Source organism: Amblyraja radiata, chromosome 2 (genome assembly GCF_010909765.2).
Source record: "Amblyraja radiata isolate CabotCenter1 chromosome 2, sAmbRad1.1.pri, whole genome shotgun sequence".
In the NCBI taxonomy this organism is placed as follows: Eukaryota; Metazoa; Chordata; class Chondrichthyes; order Rajiformes; family Rajidae; genus Amblyraja; species Amblyraja radiata.
The window spans coordinates 59110619-59136065 of NC_045957.1; the positions used below are offsets into that span (position 1 = coordinate 59110619).

At 43.0% G+C, this 25447-nt stretch overlaps 1 protein-coding gene across 7 annotated transcripts in view; it reads left to right on the forward strand.

The window, feature by feature from the left end:
- The window catches only part of rbms3 (RNA binding motif single stranded interacting protein 3), a 1345529-nt gene that overhangs the window by 1103912 nt on the left and 216170 nt on the right, over positions 1-25447 (forward strand). The gene's annotated exons all lie outside the window — the stretch shown is intronic.

Here is a 25447-nt window from a genome sequence, read left to right on the forward strand (position 1 = left end):
AATATTAAACATTCACAAACTGCATGAATTTGACCTATTGTCTCCAACTACGGATTACTTCTGTATTCTGATTTTCCCGGAACTCTCAATTTCGCTCGTTCAATCACCAACTACAGGTATTTGATTGTGAAGGGTGCTTAGATTAGCATCAAAGCAGTCCTTCTACAGGCCAAGAACATATAGCAATTACAAATGAGGAAGGTGGTGACCCATTTAAAATCATCCATCCAGAACAAAATTAGCAACTGCCATTGTATGACCCAAATTATTTCCTATTATTTTAATATTTTCCTTACCCAGATCTATCAGTAATATTAGGTAGACAAAAAAATGCTGGAGAAACTCAGCGAATGAGGCAGCATCTATGGAGCAAAGGCATTGGCGACCTTTTGTGTCGAGACCCTTCTTCAGTCTGAAGAAGGGTTTCAACCCGAAAGGTCGGCAATTCCTTCTCTTCATGGATGCTGCCTCACCCGCTGAGTTCCTCCAGCATTTTTTGTCTACCTTCAATTTTTCCAACATCAGCAGTTCTGTCTTAAACAAACTATCTGTAATATTGTTTGTTTTGATGCTGCTCTGTGTAAAGGATTCCCTTATGTTACGGGAAATTGGAGGTCTACTTGGATATATATTTAAAATGCAGCCATGGCCAATTTACATCCCTTTAATGTAGACACAAGAAACTGCAGATGCTGGAATCTTGACCAAAACACAAAATGCTGGAGGAAGTCAGTGGGTCAGGCAGCATCAGTGGGTGGAAATGGACAAATTATGTTTTAGTCTGGGGTTTTCCTTTAGACATCAGTCTGAAGAAGGGCCCCAAATCAAACACCATATGTCTATTTCCCCACACATAAGCTACCTGACCCACTGAGCTCCTCCAATATTTTGTGTTTTACCCAAATCTATTAAGCTTGACAATCTTTTTGATTTCCTATGTGGCCCATGAGGATTTGTAGAAAAGCAGAAAATAATTATACTTCTGGCATACATATTTTGCTTGACAAATCTGTTGGAAGTCTTTGTGGAAGTAAATAGCAGAATAGACAAAGAAGAGTCAGCACATATTGTTTACCTGAATTTTCAAAAGGCCATTGATAAGGTGCTGCACATGAGGCTGCCACACAAAATGAAAGCCCATCATATCAGAGGGAAGATACTAGCATGGATAGAAGGTTAGCTGAAAGGCAGAAGGCAAAGAGTGGGAATTTTCTGGTTGACTGCTGGAGACTAGTGGCATTCCGTAGGGGGGTCGGTGTTGGGGCTGTCACTCTTCATGCTTTATATTAACGATTTGGATGATGGAATTGAAGGCTTGGTGACCAAGTTTGCAGATGATATGAAGATAGGTGGTAGTGTAGAGGAAGCAGGGAGTCTGCAGAAATACTTGGATAGGCTGGGAGCGTGGGTTGTGTAATGGCAGATGAATATATTGCAGCAAAATATGTGATCATGCATTTTGATAGTAGAAATAAAGACATAGACTATTTTCTAAATGGGGACAGGATTTGGAAATCAATGGTGCAAAGGGACTTGGGAGTGCTGGTGCAGGATTCCCAAAAGGTTATTTGTAAGTTGCATCGGTAGTAGGGAAGACTAATGCAATGTTAGCATTTATTTCAAGAGGACTAGAACATATAAAATAGAGATGCAATGCTGGTCAGACCGCGTTTGGAGTATTGTAAACAGTTTTGGGCCCCATATCTGAGGAGGGATGTGCTGGTGTTTGAGTGGGTCCAGAGAAAGTTTATGAGAATGATTCAGGGGATGGCTGGGTTAAAGTATGATAAGCATTTGAATGCTGTCTGATTACATGAAAGTCTGTACTAGCTGTTGTTTAGAAGGATGAGGGGAGACCTTATTGAAATGTGCCGAATAGTGAAAAGACTGGATAGTATAGATGTGGAGAGGATGTTTCCACTAATGGGAGAATATAGGACTAGAGAGCACAGCCTCAGAATAAAAGTGCATACCTTTAGAAAGGATATGTGGAGGAATTTCTTTAGTCCAAGGGTGGTGCTTCTGTGGAATTCATTGCCAGAGATGGCTATGGATGCCAAGTCAATGGGTATTTTTAAAGCCTAGATTGACAGATTCTCGATTAGTGAGGGTGTCAAAAGTTATGGGGAGAAAGCAGGAGAATTGGGTTGAGGGGGAAAGATAGATTAGCTATGATTGAATGGCGGAGCCAGATTCGATGGGCCAAATGGCCTAATTCTGCCCCAATTACATTAACATATTTTGTTCTTGATCAAGAACAGATGGCACATCCGGCAAAACATCCTGGATGAAATAATGATCTGAACACAGTTGTTGCATCAGAAATTGCTGAATGTACTGAAACAGTCATCTGGGTTTCAGGACAAGTGGCTAAACTCCACTGGGACGCATTGGTTAGATTGTATTTAGGGAGCAATGCTCATTTCTCACTACTATTCTTCAGAAACTAAATGTATGCCTTTGGTTGTAGACCCAAAGTTAAATTAGTAATTTTGCTAATTAAATATTTTATTCATCATTAGTTTCCTTTAATCTATTAATTATCTTTATATAGTCTACACTCAAACTTTTAATAATTTATAGTCCAAGAAAAAAAACTTGATTTTGCAACCTAGTCAGAATTCTAGATAATTAATCTACACCAATGAGTACAAATCATACCATGCCAGCAGGGTTATTCAGATTTTATTAATTAAAAAATATTCAGAATTTAAAGTAAACATTGGTTTCAGAGGGAAAAAAGCTGCCGGACTGTTGCAACACTCTCTAATACCCTTCCAGGAAGGAAATGTGAGTCCCCCTCTCTGTCTGATTACTTGAAAGCCGAGATCCACCAATATGGTTGATCCTTAACTATCTCCCAGTTGAATTTAGCATTTACCATAAATGCTGATGTGGCCCATGGTAATGACCTTCTCAAAATCAATACATTGAAGAAAAAAGGACCTCACTAATCTTTGTGGCCCATTTATTTGGTGAATCTTGGTTTCCTCTGATTATTCAAAAATCCGGTTTCACTGTTTTTTGAGGAAGGCTTTCAACCCTTTGGGGGCGGGGAAAGGCCATGTTTCTGTCTTAAATGGGTGACCCCTTACTTTAAACAGTGTGCTCTAAATTTTCCTGCAAGAGGAATCTACCCCGTCAATAATCTTCCACATCTTGCTCTTCTAAACTCCAGTAGATACGCCTTGCCTGTTGAACCTTTATTCATAAGACAACCCGACTTGAATGATTCTATTTAAACATAGAAACATAGAAAATAGGTGCAGGAGTAGGCCATTCGGCCCTTCGAGCCTGCACCGCCATTCAATATGATCATGGCTGATCATCCAATTCAGTATCCCGTACCTGCCTTCTCTCCATATCCCCTGATCCCCTTAGCCACCAGGGCCACATCTAACTCCATCTGAAATATAGCTAATGAACTGGCCTCAACTACCTTCTGTGGCAAAGAATTCCAGAGATTCACCACACTCTGTGTGAAAAATGTTTTTCTCATCTCGGTCCTAAAAGACTTCCCACTTATCCTTAAACTGTGACCCCTTGTTCTGGACTTCCCCAACATCGGGAACAATCTTCCTGCATCTAGCCTGTCCAACCCCTTAAGAATTTTGTAAGTTTCTATAAGATCCCCCCTCAATCTTCTAAATTCTAGCGAGTACAAGCCGATCCTATCCAGTCTTTCTTCATATGAAAGTCCTGACATCCCAGGAATCAGTCTGGTGAACCTTCTCTGTACTCCCTCTATGGCAAGAATGTCTTTTCTCAGATTAGGAGACCAAAACTGTACGCAATACTCCAGGTGTGGTCTCACCAAGACCCTGTATAACTGCAGTAGAACCTCCCTACTCCTATACTCAAATCTTTTTGCTATGAATGCTAACATACCATTCGCTTTCTTCACTGCCTGCTGCACCTGCATGCCTACTTTTAATGACTGGTGTACCATGACACCCAGGTCTCGTTGCATCTCCCCTTTTCCTAATCGACCACCATTCAGATAACAGTCTACTTTCCTGTTTTTGCCACTAAATTGGATAACCTCACATTTATCCACATTATACTGCATCTGCCATGCATTTGCCCACTCACCCAGCCTATCCAAGTCACCTTGCAGCCTCCTAGCATCCTCCTCACAGCTACGCTGCCCCCCAGCTTCGTGTCATCCGCAAACTTGGAGATGTTGCATTCAATTCCCTCATCCAAATCATTAATATATATTGTAAATAGCTGGGGTCCGAGCACTGAGCCTTGCGGTACCCCACTAGTCACTGCCTGCCATTGTGAAAAGGACCCGTTTACTCCTACTCTTTGCTTCCGGTCTGCCAGCCAGTTCTCTATCCACATCAATACTGAACACCCAATACCGTGTGCTTTAAGTTTGTATACTAATCTCTTATGTGGGACCTTGCCGAAAGCCTTCTGAAAGTCCAGATATAACACATCCACTGGTTCTCCCATATCCACTCTACTAGTTACATCCTCGAAAAATTCTATAAGATTCGTCAGACATGATTTACCTTTCATAAATCCATGCTGACTTTGCCATATGATTTCACCACTTTCCAAATGTGCTGCTATCCCATCTTTAATAACTGACTCTAGCAATTTCCCCACTACCGATGTTAGACTAACTGGTCTGTAATTCCCCGTTTTCTCTCTCCCTCCCTTTTTAAAAAGTGGGGTTACATTAGCTACCCTCCAATCCTCAGGAACTACTCCAGAATCTAAAGAGTTTTGAAAAATTATCACTAATGCATCCACTATTTCTGCGGCTACTTCCTTAAGTACTCTGGGATGCAGCCTATCTGGCCCTGGGGATTTATCGGCCTTTAATCCATTCAATTTACCTAACACCACTTCCCGGCTAACCTGGATTTCACTCAGTTCTTCCATCTCATTTGACCCCAGGTCCCCTGCTATTTCCGGCAGATTCTTTATGTCTTCCTTAGTGAAGACAGAACCAAAGTAGTTATTCAATTGGTCTGCCATGTCGTTGTTCCCCATGATCAATTCACCTGTTTCTGACTGCAAGGGACCTACATTTGTTTTAACTAATCTTTTTCTCTTCGCATATCTATAAAAACTTTTGCAGTCAGTTTTTATGTTCCCTGCCAGTTTTCTTTCATAATCTATTTTCCCTTTCCTAATTAAGCCCTTTGTACTCCTCTGCTGGACTCTGAATTTCTCCCAGTCCTCTGGTAGGCTACATTTTCTGGCTAATTTGTATGCTACATCTTTTGTTTTGATACTATCCCTGATTTCCCTTGTTATCCACGGATGCACTACCTTCCCTGATTTATTCTTTTGCCAAAATGGGATCAATAATTGTTGTAGTTCATCCATGCAGTCTTTAAATGCCTTCCATTGCATATCCACCATCAACCCTTTAAGAATCAATTGCCAGTCTATCATGGCCAAATCACGTCTCATACCCTCAAAGTTACCTTTCTTTATGTTCAGGACCCTTGTTTCTGAATTAACAATGTCACTCTCCATCCTAATAAAGAACTCAACCATATTATGGTCACTCTTGCCCAAGGGGCCACGCACAACAAGTCTGCTAACTAACCCTTCCTCATTACTCAATACCCAATCTAGAATATCCTGCTCTCTCGTTGGTTCCTCTATATTTTGGTTTTGAAAACTATCCCGCATACATTCCAAGAAATCCTCTTCCTCAGCACCCTTGCCAATTTGATTGACCCAATCTATATGTAGATTGAAGTCACCCATTATAACTGTTTTACCTTTGTTGCACGCATTTCTAATTTCCTGTTTGATGCCACCCCTAACTTCACTACTACTGTTAGGTGGCCTGTACACACTCCCACTAGCGTTTTCTGCCCCTTAGTGTTTCGCAGCTCTACCCACATTCTCCAAGCTAATGTCCTTCCTTTCTATTGCATTAATCTCCTCTCTAACCAGCAATGCTACCCCACCTCCTTTTCCTTTCTGTCTATCCCTCCTAAATATTGAATATCCCTGGATGTTCAGCTCCCAGCCTTGGTCACCCTGGAGCCATGTCTCCGTGATCCCAACTATATCATAGTCATTAATAGCTATCTGCACATTCAACTCATCCACCTTATTACGAATGCTCCTTGCATTAAGACACAGCCTTCAGGCTTGTTTTTACAACACTCTTACCCCTTATACAATTATGTTGAAAAGTGGCCCTTTTTGATTTTTGCCCTGGATTTGTCTGCCTGCCACTTTTACTTTTCACCTTGCTACCTATTGCTTCTACATTCATTTTACACCCCTCTGTCTCTCTGCTCAGATATTTAAGAAACCCACCACCTCTTCTTCTCTGTTTATTATCTTTTTCTTCTTTCTCCCCTACATGTTGGGTCTGAGTGCTTCCCTTCTGTGCCTCCTGCCACACACACTGTCTTCTAGCTTTCTCTATTTGAGTCCCTCCCCCCAACCGTTCTAGTTTAAAGTCTCCCCAGTAGCCTTTGCAAATCAGCCTTTGACCAGAACTGGTGAGGTTTTCAAGGCACAACCTATAAAATTCTGATCGATCACTCACTACCTTCTCTGATTTATATTATGCTGTTTTGACTGTATAGTTTAACATTACTGATTTTACTGATTGCTCTTCTGGATGGGTTGGAAAAGACTAGTATTGTGTCAACAAAGAATCTTTCATCCCTGTTAGCTTAATCCACAGTTTATCAAAACTGGTTTTGAAACTCGCATATTACCCATTTGTAATACATGTGATTTTAATTTGTTCACTTTTATTTTTTGCTTTCTATCTATATGCATTACTTCTCCATTTCCATGCGTTTTTTTAACCAATCCTATAACCACTTCTGTCTATTTGTATTGTATTTCTCTGAGTTTCTTCACCAGGATAATTATGTAAATTACAAATGATTACAAGCTCCCAAAGCTGATGTCCATGGCATCCTACTTATCACAGCCCGTTTACCCTGACACTACTCCTCTGTTCCCTGTCCTGGTGTTTCCTCACAGCACCAGGGTTGAGAAATTGGTCACCCAATGCTCCCCACCTGCCTCTCAAATCGCAAGCTTACTTCATCATTGAATGGCGGTGCAGGCTCAAAGGGCCGAATGGCCTATTCCTGCACCTATTTTCTATGTTTCTATCACTGCCCGATAATGAAGCTAAAGGGCCTGTCCCACTTAGACGATTTTTTAGGCAACTGTGGCGACAGTCACTGTTGTGGCGTGATGCCGTAAATGCACGCCCCCCACGACAATGTCCATGACAAGCTACCACTTAGTCGACATCAAGCTACGACAATGTCTATGTCAAAGCTATGTCAACCTGCGACACAATTCCTCGCGACTCGACGTCCACCTACGTCCACCTATGACCACAACTACAAGAACCTACGACAAGCTTCGACCACACAGGCAACAACCTACGACACCCGAAGTCAACCAGCGACAAGCTATGACCCTGTCAGCGACAATTGAAGACAACTGAATACTTCCATTGACGCCGGAAGTGTCGCCGGTTGACATCGGATGACGTAGGTTGTTGCCAATGGAATTCACCAAGGTCATGACCCAGTGATAACCAACGTCATCTGGTGTCATCCTGGCGTCAACCTACGACAGGAGAAGACAGGCAACGTCAGGCAACGTCAAGCCCACTGTTGCCAAGAGGTTTTGAACATTTCAAAATGCAGCGGCGACAAGAAATAAGTTATGATACTTGATGAGACCGATCACGACAATACAGGCGACACCCCGCCTCACGCCGCAACCATGTCTCGACAGCCTATTTTTCAGCTGTCGCCGAAAAAAATCACCTAAGTGGGACAGGCCCTTAAGCAATTTAAATTGCTACATCGACATAAAAAGTGTAAACTGGAATCAAAGGGGTAACAGAGTTGCAGTTTGAATTTTGCATTATCAATTTCACAATGCAGTGGATGTAACCATTCACTGTGCCAAATTTGTTATATTTTCCATATCTACAGCATTTAAATTCTGATAGTTTGACTATTAGTGAATGATGGGTAAAATGAATAATGATAGTATTGCTATGTTTCTGATGTTTGCAGCCCTAAAATTAAATGGCCCTTTGCAATTGCCTGAACATGCAAACATTGGATCCATTCGGTAAAATCCACTAACCCCGTTTCCAGTAAGAGAAGATAGCTTCACAACAACTTGCGGTTCTTATATTTTATTTTCCAAAAAAAACATGAGGCTCAACAGGATAGCTGGACCTAATTTTTCCATTTTCTTTCAGGGCAACACAAAGTAATTTTTGACCGGACCCACATTCACCTCGAATTTCTATTTGTGCTCCAGGATATGAACCCTGTCTGTTCCCCTTTCAGTCTTAATAACAGTGAGATTCTGCTTGAACCCTGAAGGAATCGTCCTGTATAGAATACAGTCTTGCATTATAATAATGCTCCAAAATAAGAGAGCCAAAGTATATTTGCATATTATGTACCATTCCAGAATAATTGTGACAGGGATTTGTTTACATGATGAGATTTGCTTCATGTGGACTTTACTAATAGGAATTTACAAACACATAACTTCTCACAAGACAATGGTTTGCAAAAGAGGTTGGGCAGTGCAATGTCCTGGCTATTCATATGAGAGACACATACAGTTAGTATGCATGTATATTTTAATTAAAAAATAGCTTTTCTGGGGAGCAAGAAAAATATTGATTCTTCCACTATAATAAGAGGAAGTTTTAAGATGCAATCTCCATTATGAAGCAGTCATTTCTTCTCTCTTATATTTCTTGAGCTAATCAACTTTGCCACTCATGATTTATTAGCTGTTCTAATTATATATTTAAGTGCCTTGCCTACACTGAGAGAAAAATTAATTTAGATAATTTACTTAAAAATAAAATATTTTCCTCCATTATAATTGTCTTTTTGGCTACATAAAAACTCTAACTTGATGGCTGAAATCTAAGCAGATAGATCGCTCGCCCATGTCTCCTTTATGTCCTGCATTTCTGATCTCACTACCCCACCGCTGACAGAACAAAGTTAGAATTCCCTTGCTCCTTACTTTCAACCCACCAGCCTTCGCATTCACCACTTCTTTCTCCAACGATTCTGCCACCCACAACATGATCCACTAGTCACATTTTTCTGTCCACACCATTCTCCACTTTCCATAGAGACCACTCCCTCCACAACCCCTTGGTTTACTCATCCCTTTCCACCCAAACCAACTCCTCCCCAGGTATTTTTCTCCTGTAATACATGTCCCTACACCTTTCTTCCTCACTTCCAACTCTTTTGTCGCTCTTTTGTCTCTTTTTCACCTTTATCCATCAATCTCCCAAACTCCTGTTCATCTGTATCTACCTATCACTTACCTACCTTTGTCCTATCCCCACCTCCTTTCCAGTTTTCTCCCCTCCATTACAGTCAGTCTGAAGAAAGATCCCAACCCAAAATGTTGCTTATCCATGCGCTCCAGAGATGCTGCCGAACCCGTAGAGCTATTCTAGCTTGTAGCTAGAGTGAGTTACAAGCTACAACGTGTGTTCTTGTTAACTAATCCACTTCCAGTAGTGATCAGAAACCTAATATATCCATGCCCAATTTTTCTTTTAATTTATGACATGTGTGTGAGTTACACAATAAGGGACTGATCTGCTGCCAGCAGCTTACTGTCGGTCCTAAATTTAAAAGTTCTACCCTAAATGTAAATAATTCACCTGACAGTGATAAAATCTAAAATGGAATTTTATAATTGTAAGGAAAAAGGTGTCATCGTGTATAGTGGTGAAATTGGTCAGTCTTAAAGTAAAGACGATGATGAAGCAGATGTCAGATTCACTCCTCCACCATCCCGCATAAATCTTGTGGCCTGCTCTCAGCCTTCACATTCCTAAACTCCCTCCTTACAGTCCTTTCCTTCTATGGCAGTCTGACTCAACCAGAAAGTGATTTGGGTTTTCTAGCTGTGCACCAAGCTTTGGCTCTCTGCTTTGATAAAATCTCATTCCGTCTAGTGCATTTTTGAAAGAAGCAGCACCCCAATGATTTTACTTATACCTGGGAATGATTATAACACAGCATGGAGAAATATAGAAAACTGCACAATGCGCTGAAAACTTTAGTGCAATCCAAACTTTTTTGCACAAATTGCCAACAAAGAACACATTTGAAACTTCCGCATTCATCCGCTAACAGAGCGCCTACAAAGAAGAACAAAATCTGCTCAACTCCCATTCAGAATTATGTGATTATTTTGTGTGATTGAAATTTTATGATGGAAATCTAGAATCTACTTCAAAGGATTTCTATGATATTTTGCACACAACAGAATCAGTGTAGGTTTTTTTCTCTCCCCCTGCTGTATGTACACCAGGCAGTTGAATAAATGTCAACTTGCCAGAGTTATGTAATGGCAGAGTCCCATAGGATTTTAAGTACTACAAAGGAACAAAAGGTCTAGTTGTGACAACTGAGCACCACATGAATGGAAAACTGCAAACAATGTTCCATTCTTTCTGGTGTAGTTCTCAGTCAGAGCTGATATGTTTTCATTCAACTTGAAGCCAAGCGTGTGCCACATTACTGATAAGATCTGGTGGAATTTCTAGTAGAAAATTAGAGTATTCATCTTTCAGCTGCAATTGTCAGAGTACAATTAAACTCTCAAAAAATCTCTTGCTCGAAAGACTTACATGTGATCTTTTGTGAATGTAATTCTTGCATTGATTTGATTTCAGCGTGCAATACTTGCAATAACATAATGGGTTCATGAGACACATTATAATCTAGGAATTTATGTACATTTTTACTCTTTGCAGTTCCAGCTCTTCCTTCACCACTTTTTTTCCTGAAGAATTTGACTTGCTCAACAGCACATAAGATTTCTAGGATCTTCAAGTTCCTCATTGGTAGACCACATTCAGTACAATTAACTAACAACATTTCCTCTTCAATAATTCTGAACACGGGAACACCTCAAGGCTGTGTACTGTCCTCTGCTCTACTCTCTTTAAACTCATGACTGTGTAGCCAGACACATTTCCAACATCATCTCTAGATTTGCAGACAATATTGCTGTTGTTGGATGAATAACAGATAACGATGAGTCAGAGTACAGGAGGAAGAATTATACTATGATTGAATGGTGCGAGAACACCAATCTTGTGTTCAATGTTTGCAACACCAAAGAGCTGATGTTTGACTTCAGGAAGGAGAGCTAGGGCTCCATGAACTTTGCTTCATCAACAAGATAGCGGTGGAAAGGCTCTTACAGTTTCAAGTTCAAGTTCAACATCTTAGAAGATCTGTCCTGGGGTTTGCACAATGATGCAATCACAAAGAAAGCTAATCAATACCTCTACTTCCTGAGAAGATTGAGGAGATTTGGTATGTCACTGAATACTCTATCCAACTTCTACAGGTGTACGGTAGAGAGCATGTTGACTGGTTGCATAACTGCCTGGTTCAGTAACTCAAACAATGAGGAATGAAGCATGCTGCATAAAATCATAGACATTGCCCAGTCCATCACAGGTACTGATCTCCTCACCAGGGGATCTACAGGAGGTGATGCCTCAAAAAGGCAGCTAATATCAAAGACCTATACTCCCTGGTCACATTTTCATCTCACTACTACCGTTGGGAAGAAGGTATAGGAACTTGAAAACCATGTCCTCCATGACCTCCTGTACAAGAACAGCTTCTTCCAGCAACCATCAGACTTCTAACACTACACAAAATTACACGCAACCTTATCTCAGCATCTGGGATCTATGATGAACTATGTTTTGGTTGCACTACAAACTTTAGTTTTGCACTATTATAGTCTGGTTACTGAATATTAATTTGAATGAATGAACAAGTTTATTGACCGATTCACATACAAGGAATTTGCCTTATTGTATTATTGATTATTGTATATTTATTTGTGTTATCGTATTAATGAGCTGGGAGAGTTACAGTAACTAAGAATTTCATTGTTCCATTGCCAGATATGACAATTAAACATTCCTGACTCTCCAAAACTGAATAATCACCAGTGGCAAATTGAGATACCCTAGCATCACCTTGGCTTAGGTTGGTGAACATCAGCATATATCTTCAAACCTCTACTCCTAATTTGGTAGGTTATGATCTGATTTAATACCTGGAAGGGCAGAAGCTTGTGACTTGCCTATGAGGCAGCATTGACTTTGGTCAATAGTTGTGCATATTTGGATTTTGAGACGTAACTGTCTGAACTTTTGCCTATTGTTTTCTACTTATAGTTTAGAGATTAGAGATGCAGTGCGGAAATAGGCCCTTCAGCCCCCTGAGTCAGCACAGACCAGCAATCCCCACACATTAACATTATCATACACACGCTAGGGACTATTTACATTTATACCAAGCCAATTAACCTACAAACATGTACGTCTTTGGAGAGTAGGAGGAAACAGAAGATCTCGGAGAAAGCACACATGGTCACGGGGAGAACATATAAACTCCGTGCAGACAGCACCTGTAGTCAGATCGACCCCAGGTTTCTGGTGCTGGAAGTAAGCAATGCTACCCCTGTGCCACTGTGCTGCCTTCAATACTTGGCAAAAAAAATCATTTATATGGGATAGAGTATGATTTAAATACCTCTAAAAAAAATTTGAATACAGTTACATATATATATTTATTATACCAGTAAATAGTCACCCACTTATTATGAAGTTATTGTCCATTTGAAGATTCTACAGTAAGAGGAAATATCCTTTCAGCTTTTACTTTGCTCAATCTATCCCAAATGTTTTAATGTTCCAATAATTTAGCGTTAATTCTTCAATTTAATCCCATAAAACAATCCTCCTGGATCCACGATTGTTTCATTCCCAGGTGCCTGACAAATCCCAAATCACAGCTGTCTGGTTACGAACTTGTCAATTAGAAGCAGGAAGAGGCCATCGACCCCTCAAGCCTGCTCGGCCATTTAATGAGATTGTGGCTGATCTGATTGTAACCTGGTACTTGCAGACTTCACTCTTCTCCTTGGAGTCTGTTCTCTGTACTATTCAGTTAGGGCTTTTATGTCACTGCTACTGTAGAAGAGAGCCTACACATGCCTTGGCACCTGTAGGAGAGGGATCTTCACACTTAATGTGCCTTTGTTCACAAAGGACAGCAATCTTTTCATGCTCAGCATCTCCATATTCATCCGAGAGAGCTAATTATTCACACCCAAGATCTCGTGACTACTGTCAAACAGCAAGCAAGGCAAACATTGCATCCCAATATCCTCTGAGAGGAATGATGGCAGGGCTGCCAACTCTCACACATTGAGCGTGAGAATCACGCATTTCGCCAAATTCTCACGCTCACACGCTGATCACAAATTTCTCACGAGAAATTCTGTGATCAACGAAAATGTCAAAATTCATATCAACTGCATGGGCCGCGGGTGTTGAAGTGCTGGGGCTGAGGGGGGGGGTGGAAGCAGAAGCAGCAGCGGGCACGATGCGGACGAGGAGCCGGGGCTGGTGAGTGTTTGCCAGCTGGCGAGTATTTGCCAGTTTGGCGAGTCGCTCCCTGCAGCTCCGGCCATGGAGCAGCCTCAGTGGAACAGTCCCGGGCCGTCGGAGGCGTCGGAAGCATTGCGATACTGCCTTGAGATTCCGTGCCAAATTTCCCAGATGACTGGCAGGGATCAGGCTGTGGCTCGGTGCATTCTGGAGGACAACCAGTGGCTCCTGCAAGTAAGTGCCAAGCCCTGGGTAGAAACAGTGGTAGAAACGGTGGAAGATAGTGGCCTTTAAAGGTGATTGGAGAAAGCATCCTGCTTGCCTGCTAGATTTTCACTTACTGTAACTACAGGAAAAATGTTCCCGATGTTGGGGGAGTTCAGAACCAGGGGTCACAGTTTAAGAATAAAGGATAGGCCAGTTAGGACTGAGATGAGGACACATTTTCTTCACACAGAGAGTTGTGAATCTGTGGAATTCTCTGCCAGAGAAGGCTGTGGAGGCCAATTCACTGGACGTTTTCAAGAGAGAGTTAAAGTTATCTCTTGGGGCTAGCGAAACCAAGGGGTATGGGAAAAAACAGGAAAGAGGGACTGATTTTAGATGAACAGCCATGATCATATTGAATGGCAGTGCAGGCTCATACCGCCTCCCCCTCCCCCCACTCAGATTCCCCCAAGGTCAGTGATCAGTGATCACTCAGCCCCCCCACTTACAAAAACGCTCCGCAGCTCCTGGTTCAAACAGAGAGCACTGCGAGATGTGAACGAGGAAGTGAGGCCAGTTGTCCGTGATGTCAGGACCCCAATGCTCAGCGCTTCGTGTTTCGGAGTTGGCTAATGTTATTGATTTGTAATTAGCCTGATTTGTAATTAGTTGACAAAACCTTAATTTATTAATCCAGAATATCCAGGGGGGTGGGATAAGTGTAATATTAAAATGACATGCAAGGTGTCAGTCTGTCACAACATACAGCCCCGATAACCCATTATTTCCTTCAGTTAAATATTGGGAAGGTAGCACTATTGTCATTTTCCACTCAACTATTATGTTTGTTTACCTCACTGACTATTTCTATGCCCTCCCCCCCCACAAAATTCCTTTCACGGGTTGAATTGAAATGTCCTTAATCTCATTGTTTTATTAATTGAACACGTAGATGAACATCCTCAAGGAGTGTAATCAGATGTAAACTGATTCGGATGCAATGTTTAGGAGCCTGGTCAAAGAAGGGGCATATTTTAAAGGAGTGACAAAGATATTTGCAGGGGAATGTGTGAGGAGGTTATTATTTGTCTTTACTTTTAGCTTGAACCATGACATCTGAAGATTCAAAGTTTAATATAATAATTGTGCTGATACTGACTCCAGCCAACCATGTAATGAATATCATCCATACCGGACGTTTTATTTTTCTGGTGCAATTTAACCTTCACTTGGATTTCAATCACTTCAATGTTAAAGTAATTGGGAATGGGGAGCATTGAAACAAAAATTTGCCCTCGGTACATATTAGCTGTAATATAATAATGTATGCATGTTGGTAGGTGCAATCAAAACAAAAATCTTTTTATCATTGTTGTGTTATGAATACCACAGAAAATATTATGTACTCTCAAGATCACATTTAATAGAATAATATTGCTTAAATATATAGTTATTGGACTTTGCATTTCGGAAAAGTCCCAGCTGAGTCCCAGGAAGACAGCAAAATACTGCAACATTTTTGGGGTGAAAATGGCTTCAGGGCAGTTTGTTAAGAAAATGAAGGGAATGGTAACAGAATACTTATACAGCTGAGTGAGTATCATTTTATGGATGAGAAATTGTGTTCAACCAATTGATGACTTCTTTGACAAAGTAACTAGCATGTTAGATAACATGGAAGCCAATGGATGTAGCAAATTTTGTTATACAAAATTTGGTCTGTGAAGTGCCCCATAAAAGATTACCGCTATGATAAGCACCTGTGGACTTGAACGTAATAGATTAAGTCCAGGGGGTCAGATATGGGGCTTTATGTGTGGGCCAGATATATTGTCAGTGCAGAGGGGCTAGGAGCAAGGCCAAGTGTGCATCCAGAGTCAAGGTCTGGAATAGTACTAGGTGTTCAGTCAGTAGTACTAGGTGTTCAGGTTTTCAGATTGCACAATTAAGGCATGAGAGGGGAGCTGGCCAATATAAACTGGAAAGGGATCCTAGCAGGAATGACGGTGGAACAGCAATGGCAGGAATTTCTGGGCATAATCCGGAAGACGCAGGATCATTTCATTCCAAAAAGGAAGAAAGATTCTAAGGGGAGTAGAAGGCAACTGTGGCTGACAAGAGAAGTTAGGGAAAGAATAAAACTAAAAGAAAAGATGTATCACACAGCAAAGAGTTATGGGGAGAAGACAGGACAACGGGCTTAGAAGGGTGAGATAGATCAGCCATGATTGAATGGTGGAGTAGATTTGATGGGTCAAATGGCCAAATTTTGCTCCTATTACTTATGACCTTATGATCATCCCTCAGCCTCCTGCACTCCAAAAATAAAGCCCAAGCCTGCCCAAACTCTCGCTACAGCCCAGTCCCTTGAGGCTGTTGGATAGGCACATGGCTATTCCTGGAATGGAGGGATACAGATAACGTGCTAGCACAGGAGATTAATTTAATTTAACTTGGCATTATGTTCACCATGGTGGGCCAAAGGGCTTGTTCCTTTGCTACTGTTCTATTTTTGATGTTCTAACATCTGGATAAATCTGTTCTGCTCCCTTTCCAGCCTAATGGTATATTTCCCATAATAGGATGACCAAAACACTACACAATACCTCAAATCCGGGCTCACTAATGACATGGACAGTCTCATAATGAAAGGACATATCTTCAAAATGGAGATGCGGAGGAATTTCTTTAGCCAGAGGCTTGTGGATCCGTGGAATTCATTGGCACATGCGGCTGTGGAGGCCAAGACATTAGGTATTTTTAAAGCCGAGATTGATAAGTTCTTGATTAGGAAGGGCATCAATGGTTACGGAGAGATGGCAGGAGAATGGAGCTACGAGGAATAAATTGATCAGTCATGATTGAATGGTGGTGCAGACTTGATGGGCTGAATGGCCTAATTCTGTTCCTATGTTTTATGATCTTATGGCATGTGGATCAACCCACCATTAGACATATGAACAGAGATAAAAAGATGAGAACAGTGGAGAAACTCATCAGGTTAAGCCCCAGCTGTGGAGTCAAAAAGGTGTAAGTCAACAATTTGATTTGAGGCCCTACATCAAGACCAAGAGGGAAGAGAAAGATTGCCAGTATATCGTAGCATGAGGTGTGTGAGATGGAGTCTAGTGAGATATACATAGAAACAAACGGGGAGGGGATGCTACGCAGATGGAGCCATCTGGGGGAGGGGTGGAGGAAGTGCTATGGGAGAGGGGATGAAAGGGAAAGTATGACATATAAAATATAAATAATAAATGACACTAAATTGTGGTAAATAACTCTAAAGTGGTTGGTATTGGAGCTAGTGAAGATGGATGTCAGAATATACAACAGGATCTTCTTCGGTTGGGCAAGTCGGCAAAGGAATGGTTGATAGAATTCAACACATGGAAATCTGAGGTGTTGCATTTTGCAGTCAGACCAGACAGTGAGTGGTCAGGCTCTGGGGAGTGTTGTAGAACAGAGTGATCTAGAAGTGCAGGTACATATTTCCATGAAAGTGGCGTCACAAGTAGATAAGGTGGTTAAAAATGCTTTTGCAACATAGGCCTTCATCAGTTAGAGTATTGAGTATAGAATTTGGGAGGTCATGTTACAGTTAGAGAAGACATTGGTGAGGCCACATTTAGAGTATTGTGTTCAGTTTTGGTCACCATGTTATAGGAAAGATGTTGTTAAACTGGAAAGGGTGCAGAGAAGATTTCCAATTATGTTAGCAGGGCTCGAGGGCCTGAGCTCTAGGGAGAGGTTGAGTAGGCTAGGACTATCCCTTGGAGAGCAGGAGGATAAGGTGTGATCTTATAGAGGTGTACAAAATCATGAGAGGAATAGATCAGGTAAATGCAGAGAGTTTTTTGCCCGAAGTAGAGGAATCAAGAAGATAGATACAAAAAGCTGGGACAGGAACATCTCTGGAGAGAAGGAATAGGTGACATTTCTTGTCGAGACCTTTCTTCAGACTCGTTAGGGATAAGGAAAACGAGAGATATAGACAGTGATGTGGAGAGATAAAGAACAATGAATGAAAGATCTGTAAAAGGTAACAATTATAAAGGAAGCAGGCCTTTGTTAGCTGTTTGTAGGGTGAAAATGAGAGTAATGCGATCTAGGTGGAGATAGAGAGAGAGGGAATGCGGGACTACCTGAAGTGTGAGAAATCAATACTCGTACCACTGGGCTGTAAGCTGCCCAAGCGTAATATGATAAAGCTGTTCCTCCAATTTGCATTTCGCCTCCGACAATGGAGACCTAGGACAGAAAGGTCTGTGAAGGAATGGGAAGGAGAATTCAAGTGTCCAGCAACTGGGAGATCAGGAAGGTTCAGGCGGGCTGAGCGAAGGTGTTCTGCGAAACGATCGCCCAGTCGGTGTTTGGTTTCGCCGATGTATAAGAGTCCATATCTTGAACAACGGACACAGTAGATGAGGGTGGAGGAGGTGCAAGTGAACCTCTGCCTAACCTGAAAGGACTGTCAGGGTCCCTGGACAGAGTCGAGGGAGGAGGTATAGCGACAGGCGTTGCATCCTCTCTGGTTGCAAGGGAAGGTACAGTACCTGGGGAGGGGGTGGGGAGGGATGAGTTAACCAGGGAGATGCGGAGGGAATGGTCTCTGCGGAAATGGGTGGAGGTGGGAAAATGTGGCTCGTGGTGGGATCCCATTGGAGGTGGCGGTAATTTCGAAGGATTATGTGTCGTATGCAACGGCTGATGGGGTAGAAGGTAAGGACTAGGGGGAGGGGGAGTAAAGGTGGAGCTGCGGGGTACTGAGGAGACACGAGTGAGGGCCTCATCTATGATGGGAGAGGGGAACCCCCGTTCCCTAAAGAATGAGGACATCTCAGATGTTCTAGTATGGAACACCTCATCTTGGGCGCAGATGCGGCGTAGACAGAGGAATTGGGAGTTGGGGATAAAGTCTTTGATGGAAGCCGGATGCGAAGATGAATGGTCAAGATAGTAGTGGGAGTCAGTGGGTTTGTAATAGACACCAGCCATTAGTCTATTTCTTGTGATGGAGACTGTGAGATCAAGAAAGGTGTCGGATATGGTCCAAGTAAATTTGAGTGCAGGATAAAAATTAGTGGTGAAGTTGATGAATTCCATGAGTTCTGCATGGGTGCAGGAGGTAGCATCGATGCAGTCATCAATGTAATGGAGATAGAGTTCGGGGATGATGACATGGAGGAAGTGGGAGGAGTCAAAGGAGAAGTTGTTGAGGGTGAGGACGAGCTCCGCTAGTTGGAGTCGAGTGTTAGTAAAGGGAAATCGGATAGTTCTGCGGTCGAGGATGAGGGCTTTAAGGGCTTCGTGGTGGGGTGTAGAGTTGATAATATTGGCCTTTTTAGTGTTTGACAAAATGGAGGATTTCTGCCTTTGCAAAACCTGCTTGCCATCTTTTTCCAAAGGCTGCAAAGACCCTGAGGATTATGGCTCCAGAATGTCTGGGTCCTGGGAAGAAATTAAATACAGGATGACGTCCAGATGTCCTCTTAATTGTTAATATGTATGAGGGTTTTGCAGAAGTCAATCAGTCAGTCAATCAGTCAATCAGTTTTATTCGTCACATTGCACATAAAGTGCAAGTGAAATGAATTTGTCAGCAACGGTACAATGATAAAGAACACACAAATACAATAAAAAGTTAACACAAACATCCACCACAGCATTCATCACTGTGGTGGAAGGCACAGAAATTGGCCAGTCCTCCTCCATTTCCCCCCGTGGTCGGGACCTCAACCCTCCACAGCCGTCGCTGCGGGCGTCCAGATGATAAAAGGACAAGGGAAAAGTCTAGGTAAGTCCAGGATCGGCTCTTCCCCACCGGAGACCGCGGCTTCAGTCTGGTGTAGGCCGCAGGCCGCCGGTCGAAGATTTAAAGTTTGCGCCGCAGCCAGAAGCACCGCAGACTGCAGGGCCGACAGACGAAGCTCCCCTCCAGGGATCCCCGGCAATGGTAAGTCGCCACCGCGCCCGCGGTAGAAGTTGGCCGCGGGCCGGCGGTGGTAGCTTCTTCTTCCCCCCGGGTCCCCCACGATGGATCCCGGGCTGCAGACGCCGTGCCAGCTGGAGCTCTGCAGGCCGCAGCTTCAGGCTGCCGGCTGCCACGGGCCAGCGAAACGGAGCGCTACCCTCCGGCGAGCCCCAGCGAGGGCTCACCCGCTCCACGCCGAGAGTCCACGCTGCGCCCGCCGCTGAAGCCCCGGGCGCGTCTCCGGGAAAGGCCGCGCCGATCCTTGTTGTTAGGCCACGGGGGAGGCGACCTGGAAAAAGTCGCCTCTCCGTGGAGGAGGCGACCAAAGCGGTTTCCCCCTCACCCCCCCCCCCCCCCCCACACCACCCCTCACACAAGACACACAAAGGAACATTAAAAAAATACATTAAAACATACTAAAAAAACAAAAAAAGTAGAAAAAAAGGACACGCTGCTGACAGGGCGCCGGCTTGCAGCGCCCCCACCGACCAGCAAGCAGCAAAGTCCTGCTGCAAATGCATGATCAGGATTGGTTGAGGAATGAAGCCTTGCCCAAATTGTTTATATTACCTGGTAAAATGTTTTTTTACTTAGGGGAACTGTCTTCCATTAGGAACTTTATGTAGAAACAATGTAATGGGATATTTTGTGATTGGGTTAGGGAACTGTCAATTAATGTATTGTATGATCTTTATTTATGATTGGTTTGTAGGAGTTGCCCCACACCCATGTATTTCGCGTCACGGGTCCGATACAGTATATAAGAGGGGAGAGCACATGAGTCTGTGTCGATCTTCTGGGGGAGCACTTGGGACATTTTCGGTAGGGGGCGCTGCACTGGCAGCCCCTGTCGGCAGCGTGTCCGCCTTTTTTCAACTTTTTATTTTTATTTTTTTAGTATGTTTAAAAGTGTGTTTTTAATGTTTCCTTGTGTGTTATGTGTGGGGGGTGGTGAGGGGGGGTAAGGGGGAAACCGTTTCGGCCGCCTCTTCCATGGAGAGGCGACTTTTTCAGGCCACCTCCCCGTGGCCTAACAGCAAGGATCGGCGCCGACTTTCCCGGAGACGCGCCCGGAGCTTCAGCGGCGGGCGCAGCGTGGACTCTCGGCGCGAAGCGGGTGAGACCTCGCTGGAGGGGAGCGCTCCGTTACGCTGGCCCGCGGCAGCGGTCTGCAGAACTCCAGCTGGTGCGGCGTCTACAGCCCGGGATCTCACGTTGGGGACCCGGGGGGAAGAAGAAGCTTCCACCGCCGGCCCGCGGCCATCTTCTACCGCGGGCGTGGTATGGACTTAACATCACCCCAGGAGGGGAGCTTCGACCACCGGCCCTGCAGACTGCGGTGCTTCCGGCTGCGGCACGGCAGGTACTTTAAAACTTTGACCGCCGGCCTGCGGCCTACACCAGCCTGAAGCCGCGGTCTCTGGTTGGGAAGAGCCGATCCTGGACTCACCTTGACTTTGACTTTGTCCCTTACCATCTGGACGCCCGCAGCAACGGCTGTGGAGGGTGGTGGTCCCGACCACGGGGGAAAATGGAGGAGGACTGGCCAAGCTCTGTGCCTTCCACCACAGTGATGAATGCTGTGGTGGATGTTTGTGTAAAATTTTAATGTGGTTGTGTTCTTTATTATTGTACCGCTGCTGGCAACCCAAATACCACCGACCTTGGTTGTGTGGCAATAAAATTATTTCTATTCTATTCTATTCTGTGCTGACCTGCTGGAGTGTCTATTCGCACGAGGCTGAAGGGCTTGGACGAGTAGAGACAAGGATCGGACCCGCGCTGTTGGTTAGATATCGTATAGGGTAATGTATTTTGTGATTGGTAATAAAGTTAGTTGATCCAGTGCTTGACTCGGTGTTTTACTAAACCAGACTAACAGGGTGAGAATAGGAGTGGGGGCTTGGATAGCGGAAGTCATTAAAGAGACGAAGGGCATGTGAGGTACCTTGGACATAGGTCGGGAGAGATTGGACCAGGGGGGATAGGAGGGAGTTGAGGTACATGGAAATAATTTCTGTGGGACAGGAAAGGCAGAAACAATGGGCCTGCCAGGGCAATGGTGTTTGTGGATTTTGGGGAGAAGGTAAAAACGGGCTGTGCGGGGCTGGGAAACGATATTGTTGGAGGCTGTGGAAGGCAGACGGCCAGAAGTGATGAAATCAGAAATGGTGTGTGAGATTAAGACCTGGTGCTCATCTGAATCAAGAACCAGAGGACATAGGTTTCAGGTGAGGGTGGTAGTTGAGGCAAGTACTATCACAACATTTAAGAAACATTTAGACAGGTACATGGATAGGATAGGTTTAGAGCGATATGGACCAAACGCAGGCAGGTGAGACTAGTGTAGATGGGGTGACGTAGGTAAGTTAGGCTGAATGGCCTGTTTCTATGCTGTATGACTGTGACTATATATGAGTGAGAGTATGTAATAGGGGAACACCCTCTTGGGTTTCCTGAAATTAGAAAACTCAATGTTTGAATGTTTAACTGTGGGTTGTAAGCTGCCCAAGCAGTATCTTACAACTTCATATTCTCAGTCCTGATGCAATGACTCAATAGATACCTCCACAAATGCTGAGGTCTTCCAATGTTATGTTTTTTTTGTTGTAGATTCCAACATGCATATACTTCTTTGCTTCAACAGAGATGATGGGCAGTTCAAAAACGAGGTTGAATAAATTCTACACAAACTTCTCTCCCAGATGTGATAAATGTTTATTTCAAAATGCTAATATAACACATTCATTTGTAGGATGTACAAAGTTGAATAAATTTTGGAGCGATATCTATATTACTAAAAGTCTGTTCTTGACCAGTTTTGGCCATCTGTGCTGCGATTTCCAAGAGAACGCCGCCACCTACGGCCGTCATTTTTGGCCACCTTGCTCAGAGCCTCCCTCCGCCGCATGTGTGCCGAGGATTTTTCCCGTCGATTAAAAATGACAGAGATATTAATGTTTTTACAAAATTCCCCATTCTCTCTGCTGCTCCCGCTGGCGGCAGGGGTGAGGGACAATAAAACCAGCAAGTGGTGTGCCACACAGTCTCTTCAAGATGGAGGAAGGCAGAGGGCCACGTTTCTCTGAGCTGCGAATAACACTGAACACATGTCTACTCAAATGTAAGTGCCCTTAGTGGTTTAAAATGCTTGCAGAATGTGTCTATTGGTTCTAAAGCTTGCAAAAAAAAAGTGTCTATTGGTTCCAAAGCTTGCAAAAAAATGTCTATTGGTTCTAAAGCTTGCAAAAAACGTCTATTGGTTCTACAGCTTGCAAAAAATGTCTATTGGTTCTAAAGCTTGAAAAAATGTCTATTGGTTCTAAAGCTTGCAAAAAAATGTCTATTGGTTCTAAAGCTTGAAAAAAGTGTCTCTATTGGTTCTAAAGCTTGCAAAAAATGTCTCTATTGGTTCTAAAGCTTGCAAAAAAATGTCTCTATTGGTTCTAAAGCTGGCAAAAAAATATGTCTCTATTGGTTCTAAGCTTGCAACAATATGTCTATTGGTTCTAAAGCTTGCAAAAATAGGTCTATAGGTTCTAAAGCTGGCAAAAATATGTCTATTGGTTCTAAAGCTTGCAAAAAAAATGTCTATTGGTTCTAAAGCTTGCAAAAAAAATGTCTATTGGTTCTAAAGCTTGCAAAAAATGTCTATTGGTTCTAAAGCTTGCAAAATGTGTCTCTATTGGTTCTAAAGCTTGCAAAAAAAAATGACTATTGGTTCTAAAGCTTGGGTGTGGCTTGAAGTTGAAAGGCACTACTTACTGCAGATGGTGGCATGAAGCTGAAAGGCACTACTTACTGCAAATGGTGGCTTGGGTGCTTTGGCTTGAAGTTGAAAGGCACTACTTACTGCAAATGGTGGCTTGGTTGCTTTGGCTTGAAGTTGAAAGGCACTACTTACTGCAAATGGTGGCTTGGGTGTGGCTTGAAGTTGAAAGACACCACTTACTGCAAATGGTGGCTTGAAGTTGAAAGGCACTACTTACTGCAAATGGTGGCTTGGGTGTGGCTTGATGTTGAAAGGCACTACTTACTGCAGATGGTGGCTTGGGTGCAATGGCTTGATGTTAAAATGCATTAATTACTCCAAATGGGGGCATGGGTGGATTGGCTTGAAGTTGAAAGGCATTACTTACTGCAAATTGTGGCTTGAAGTTGAAAGGCACTACTTACTGCAAATGGTGGCTTGGGTGCATTGGCTTGAAGTTGAAAGGAACTACTTACTGCAAATGGTGGTTTGGGAGCTTTGGCTTGAAGTAGAAAAGACACTACTTACTGCAAATGGTGGCATGAGGTTGACAGGCACTACTTACTGCAAATGGTGGCTTGGGTGTGGCTTGGGTGTGGTTTGAAGTTGAAATGCACTACTTACTGCAAATGGTGGCATGAAGTTGAAAGGCACTACTTACTGCAAATGGTGGCTTGGGTGCATTGGCTTGAAGTTGAAAGGCACCACTCCGCTGAGCAGGTGCAGAGAATTCTTCCCATCAATGAAAAATAAAAGTGTTATTATTTTTTTTTTAAATGTTGATAATCTCTCTCCTGTCAATCACTCCATGAAAGCCACACCTTTTCCGGTGGAGGGGGGGAGGGGTTATAAAACCCGGAAATGTGGGTGTGGCTCGGTCTCTGCAAGATGGAGGAGGGAGACGTCACAACTCGCTGTCTTTAGTGGCTTTGCACCCTACTTCAAATGGTATGAAACTGCACTTGAATTTGGTGGCCTTGCACCCTGCTAGAAGTGGTAAGAAACTGCACTTGAATTTGTTGGCCTTATACCCTGCTTGAAATAGAATCTCAAGGATTAGCCGTGAGTCAACTACCAGCCCACCAGCCGTGAGTGAGTGAGTTGCCAGCACAACAGGCTTGATTGACTGAGACGCCAGCCCAAGAATCCATTTGGCGCACAATTTGCATACTAGCCCCCTGGAAACCAGTCCCTTCAGCCCACAACACCCATACTAGCGTTCCAGAAAGCCCCCCCCCCCCCAACTGGCCACCAATATTAGAATTGGTGGAGAGGTGGAATATTGCGTTGGATGACCAGCCCTCCTGTGTGATGCTGGGACCCAACGGGTCCCACTTAGTCTAGTATTTGATATATTTACAAAGCTTTTCAAGTTAAGAATAAAACCTAATACGGAATGGATTATATTTGGAATAATAGTAGAAGATATCAATTTAAAAAAAGACCAAAATGTTTTTTTAAATTATGGGTTAATAATTGGAAAGAAATTGATACTTAAATTTTGGAAAAATACAGCTATACCAACTATTAAAATGTGGATTAGGAATATGATGGACATAGCACACCTTGAAGAAATGAGACTCTGACATAGATAAATATGACCAATTCTTAAGGAGTTGGTCTCCTTTCATCGACTTTTTGGTATCATGTGATGCAGTGGTACCGTAAAGATTACTGATTTCAGGTCAGGTCGTGGATAGATTTACATCTCCGAATAAAGATTTGAAAATTTATTTTTTAAGGGTCTTTCTCTCCTATTTCTACTTTTTCTTTTCTTATACACACACTTCACAAGAAAACCCCATAATACATAGTGGAATACGAATTTGGAAACAAATAAAAAAAGATTTAAAATTGAATAATATACCACTCTGCCTTCCCATTGTAAATAATCCTTTATTCAAATCATCCTTTATGGACAAAGGTTTCACACAATGGAAAAATCATGGAATCAAAAATATAGGACATCTTTATGGGAAAGGTACTTTTCTTTCATTTCAAGAGTTACAACTGAATTATGGACTGCACTCAAATAATTTCTTCAGATATCTACAAATTAGAG